Source organism: Mus musculus, chromosome 11 (genome assembly GCF_000001635.26).
Source record: "Mus musculus strain C57BL/6J chromosome 11, GRCm38.p6 C57BL/6J".
Lineage (NCBI taxonomy): Eukaryota > Metazoa > Chordata > Mammalia > Rodentia > Muridae > Mus > Mus musculus.
In genome coordinates, this window is record NC_000077.6 from 94,854,969 (window position 1) to 94,860,565 (window position 5,597).

A 5,597-nucleotide genomic window follows, 5' to 3' on the forward strand; every position below is an offset into this window, starting at 1 on the left:
AGTAAAATCTAATGCCAATAAGGAATGGATTTGTTCAGAGTCATGTGTATCTTCTTGCGTCAAAAGATCTCTATTAAGGGTTGATCTAACTGCATTAATTGATTTAAGAAAAAAAAACCCTCACAGGTGTACCCAGCCAGTTGAATTGTAATCAATCCCAGATGTAGTCAATTTGCCAACCAAGAACAGCCATCATACTATGGGGATGGCATGAAGTGGGGTGGGAAGGTATTTTTAGATGTGTTTGTGTGTGTGTGTGTGTGTGTGTTCGTTTAGGTCCCTAAAAGGTTTACTTATTGATATTTTATGTGAATTCTATGTTGTGCCCACATATGTTGGGGGGGGCATCACCTGCCTTGGGGCTCGTGCAAAGAAGCAAACGAAGGCCCAGGCAAGAGCAGCAGATGCTCTTAACCACTGAGCCATCCCTCCAGCCAGCTAAATTCCTTTCTTGTCTTGTCAGGAATATCCAGGGGTTAGTGCTTTCACTTCTTCTTATTCCTCCTCCTCCTCCCCTTCCCCTTCCCCTAACATTTATTTATTTATTTTATTTATTTGAGTACATTGATACAGTCGTCAGACATAACAGAAGAGAGCATTGGATCCCATTAAAAATAGTTGTGGACCACCACTTGGTTGCTGGGAATTGAACTCAGGACCTCTGGAAGAGCAGTCAGTACTCTTAACTGCTGAGCCATCTCTCCAGCCCCATTTTCTCACTTCTTTTCCTCTCTAAATTGGTCACTGGAAGCTCAGGATGATACTTTATTCGTGATAAGGTATCTATTATATGACCCTCTTCCTGGGGATCCATGAACAAACATCTACTTTTCTCAGATAGAGAATCAGAGTAAGGATACCACCAAAGAACAACTTGGTGAGCCAGTTAGTTTTATTGTGCTTACTTACAGGACTATGGGCAAGGGATGATTTATAGGAGCAGAAATGGCTCAAAGACTGGAGCATTACCAGAAGTCTACCCCAACATTGTAACGGCTTACAAAGTCTAGAAACCTGTAGCCCAGTACACATCAGGTGCGTAGCTCAACAGGTTAGAGAGTGTCTCTGTCAGGGAGTACAGCTGCTGGAATATGCCTCTTTAGATAGCTATGTTGGTCTGAAAGAAACTTTCAGTTGTCCTTACTGCTTATGTATGCTTAAGGAGGAAGAAACCAGTGCATCTCATCTGTTTCAGGTACTTCCTGAAATCTTTGAGTTGTTTGTTTTCCTGCATAGAAATTCCTCTATCTTAAGGAGCTTCCAAAACAGAGGTCTAACTTGAAGGAAATTGCCACACAACACTGTCCTGGTATTAAGTAATTAACATAAGGATCTGGTTGAGGTTGAGTTCTCAGAGCAGGAAGAATGTCCTTAGCAGACAGATTTTTGTAATGACAAAGGTAGAGATTTGAGGACAGTTCCCAGCTCAGGGATACCAAGGATGGTTGGCCACTACTCCCAGAGCCTCTGAAAGGAGCAACCTGGCCACTGGTGCTCAGAACTGAGAAAGAACTCCCTTTGATAAGCATTCTGGGATTCTGAGGCCAGTCTCCTGGAAAAACTGTTTGCAAAAACTGCCCATTGATCTTTGCATGCCACATTCTACTTCTCCTCTTCTCCATTCAGTTAGCTCAATGTTACTTCCTCAAAGAGCACAGGCCTGACCTCCTTCTCTAAGCAGTCTCAGCCCCACCCCCTCCTTTAGGAGCTCTCTAGAATCACCTGTAAGGGTTTTGGACCCAGCACTCTGCATGCTCTAGAAGCAAACTCCCTTGTTGGCCTCTTGGGGGATAGGAATGGTGTCTGCTTGAGGTACCTCCTAACCTCCAATCACCACTTCTCCCCTACAGTGGAATTTTTGGATGGGCTTACTGAGAACAGACAGAAGAAAAGATGGAAGAAGGAAGAAGGAGAAGGAGAAAGCATGCATGTACATGCAGTGAAAGAGGAATGACGGAAAGGAGCCCCAGGCTAGTTAGAAACTCCTGACTCAGCAGGAAGGATCTAAAAACCTTCGGGATGAGAATATCAACAAAGTGATAAGAGCACAGGCACTGAAGGGAGGCAAGGGTCCTGAAAAGAAAGAAAGTACTTGATAAAGACCTTCTCTGGTATTTTACAACCCAAGGACTGCAGGAAACTTATCTGCAGATGGAATTTTTCTACCCGAAAAGTTCCCTTTCTTTTCTGCCCTATAAAACCGGTAAGGCCCCATGCACCACTGCACTGACTCCCATGCCACGGGGACCTGCTGCCCTTCATGTTCTGATCCATGACCTTCTGCTCCTAATAAAGGACAGGGTCCCACCCCTTTCTTTTATTCCCATGTTGCTTCCATCAATCCCCTCCTCTTGCCTGGGATGGCAAAATTACAGATGGTACCAGGTGTCTCCAAAGCCATTTCGCCCGCAAACAGTTCTGGCTTTTCTTTTGAGCTGTCCATGATTGCAGTGGTCCACAAGAAGGCAATCACCAAGGTATGATACCCACCATGGGCTAAGCATAAACTCTGGACTTCCTTGTGACAGTGGCCGATCCCTCCTTGAGGGAACTTGGGTGCAGAGTGGACACAGTGAAAAAACACACATGACAACACAAACCAAGGAAATTTCAGGACTGGATGGGGCTCCTCTCTCTGCAGCATCATAGAGGTCTCTCAGACAGGGGGAAACTGGAGCCTGGATGATGGAGAAAAGCCCTCTGGGTAGGCCCAGTGGTGATGGGGAGTGAGTTCAAGTGTCATAAAAAGATAAAAAACCCGAGGCAGGCTCTGACCAGAGACACTTAAGCTGAGAAAGAAGCAAGCCTGATGCTGAAAGGGAGAGACCTCATCTGAAGTCCTGCCCCAAGCCTTCCCAATACAGGAAAAGAGTGAGCACTGTATCTATGCTAAAGAATGCTTGCCCTGTGGCTAGCAATCAGCTCACTTGTGCTTGCCTAACACACTTGAGGCCAGAGGCTCAGTCCCCAGCACGTGTGCATACATGTCACAAGTGCCACCTGTCAGACATACTTGTCTGTCTTCATAACAAAATTATACCAACTGTCAGTGATGAAATTTCACTTAGTATGTTTTTTCCAGTGCCTATGTTTGAAGCCAAAACCTTAAACATGTTAGACACTGTACCACTGAGTTTTATGCCCAGCCATTCATAAACTAAATCTACCTATAAACAAATTCTGTAAACACACCTACCAAATCCACAAAAGCAAGGCTTGATCACTGGAAAAAGAAAACCCCTCAAGCAAGGCTAAAGCATACACTATATAAAGTTTGGGCCAGAGAGATGGTTTAGCATTTGGAACATTGGCCACTCTGGCAGGCACCCAGGATCAATACCCAACATCCACAACGTGGCTCTTAACTGTCTGGAGCCCAAGTTCCCGGGGATCTGCTGCCCACTCCGGCCTCTTAAAGTCCTGCATGCACACTGGTACACAGATGCACACACAGGCAAAACAGTAATGTAGATTAAAAATAAAACCTTAAACTGGGTGGTGGTGATGCACACCTTTAATCTCAGTAATTGGGAGTGGGGGCAGAGGCAGGTGGATCTCTGAGTTGGAATCCAGCCTGGTCTGCAGAGGGAGTCAGGGACAGCCAGGGCCACACAGAGAAGCCCTAACTTGAGTAGAGGTTTTGTTTTGTTTTGTTTTTTTTTTTTTCCCAAGCTAGCCACCTGCTTACTGCTCACAGTAGCTCTCATACAGTACTAGAATTGTTGGAGCAGCTACTGGAGAATAAACCCAGGCTTGACATGCTAGGCAAATTCTCTACCACTGAGCTATGGTCTTAGCCACTCTCCCCACCTTGGCTTTAACTCATTGTAACTCAGGCTACAATGAAATCTATAATCCGGGCTGGTGAGATGGCTCAGTGGTTAAGAGCGCCGACTGTTCTTCCAAAGGTCCCGAGTTCAAATCCCAGCAACCACATGGTGGCTCACAACCATCCGTAACAAAATCTGATACCCTCTTCTGGAGTGTCTGAAGACAGCTACAGTGTACTTACATATAATAAATAAATGAAAAAAAAAGTTATCTTTATATAAAAAATAAAGAAAGAAAGAAATCTATAATCCTCCTGTCTCTGATTCCTGACTAACTTGGGACTACACCACAGCACCTGGCTCTTTTAGATTTTAATAAACATGCAGAGAAACATACAAACACACATTTATTAAAATGTAACAATTAAGTTTATTTTACAAAGCTGCTATGAACTTGTCTCTTCTTCCAGTAAGACAGACACAATGTAGGTTGGCATGACAGACCCTTCATCCTTAAGGGATGTGTGTTCAGTGTGGGTGCATGTCTCACAGAACAAGACCCATAGGTCAATGGATGTGGACCATCATTTCACACCACACCTACTCCAGGGCACCAGGAGATGAGCAGCTGCATCTCTGTGAGCTTTGGTGTGTGGGCCTCTGTGCAGGCTTCTCCTTACAGGTGACTGCGCCTGGTGTCATCCTGGACACCCAGGACAAGGAAGAGTAGAGCCGGGGATTGATAAATATTGGTGGTATGAATGGACAATGCAAGGTCATCTCTGAAAATGTGACATCTCTTCACTCTCACCCACAGTAGTGACTATACTGAGTGGGTATATACTAATCCAGGGGACTCGAGATATGGCTCAGTGGTTAAGAACACTGGCTGCCCTTTGCGACCCAGGTTCAATTCCCAGCACCCACATGGCATCTGGATCACCAGTTCTATGGGATCTGACACCCTCACAGAACGCAGATGCACATTTTAAATATAATAAAATATGTCAGCCACTGAACTTCAGGAAAGCCACTCTCTGCAGCCCATGCCACTGAATTAAAAGCCCTCTACCATTTTCAGTGTCAGGTAGGTGACAAGCAGGCTGAGGTGATCTCCTCATATAGGGACAACCCCAGTTCTCAGAGCCCAGATCTAGCCAGAATCCCTGTCCTGCCCTCTTCTGTGGTGGCCCAGGGATGAGTATTCTTGAGCATTCAGAATTTGAAGTCACCCTGTTCTATAAAGGAAGTCCAGGACAGCCACACATGCCCTGCCTGCACACTTAAGCAGTGAGTTTTGGTAGACTTTCTGAAGGGGAATATTGGTCTTCAGCCCTCTGGAGCACACAGAGTATAGATAAGGGTAAGATGCCAAGGCAAGGGTACCAGGAACTGTCTTCAGTCCATCAATTCTATCACAACAGTCCAGGTTCCAAGCTGTCCTCAGTCCTTAAGGCACAGGACAAAACCTTCTTCCCTTCAGGAGTCAAGTTTGGCCTGGGTTTAGATGTAGAGCCTGGAACCCAGGCTCAGCAGCATGAGGAGCAAGGTGGGGTCGGCCTCTGTAACCACCCCAGGGGATTCCTAGAGAGGAATGTGAAAGGAAGTGTTCCCTGGCCAGACTCCAAGGAAGTCTAACCAAGTCTCATTCTACAGGCTTTCTACCCACCCTACCTTCCCCCAGAAGGCTGTTTTCTGGCTTGTATCTCCCTAAGGGTCCCATTCTTAATCAAGTTCTTGTCTCCCCAGAAAGCAGGTCCCAGGACTAGAACAGGATCCAGAGAGCTTTTCAGTTCATTTATTAAGTGCCCCCCACGCCCCAGGAAG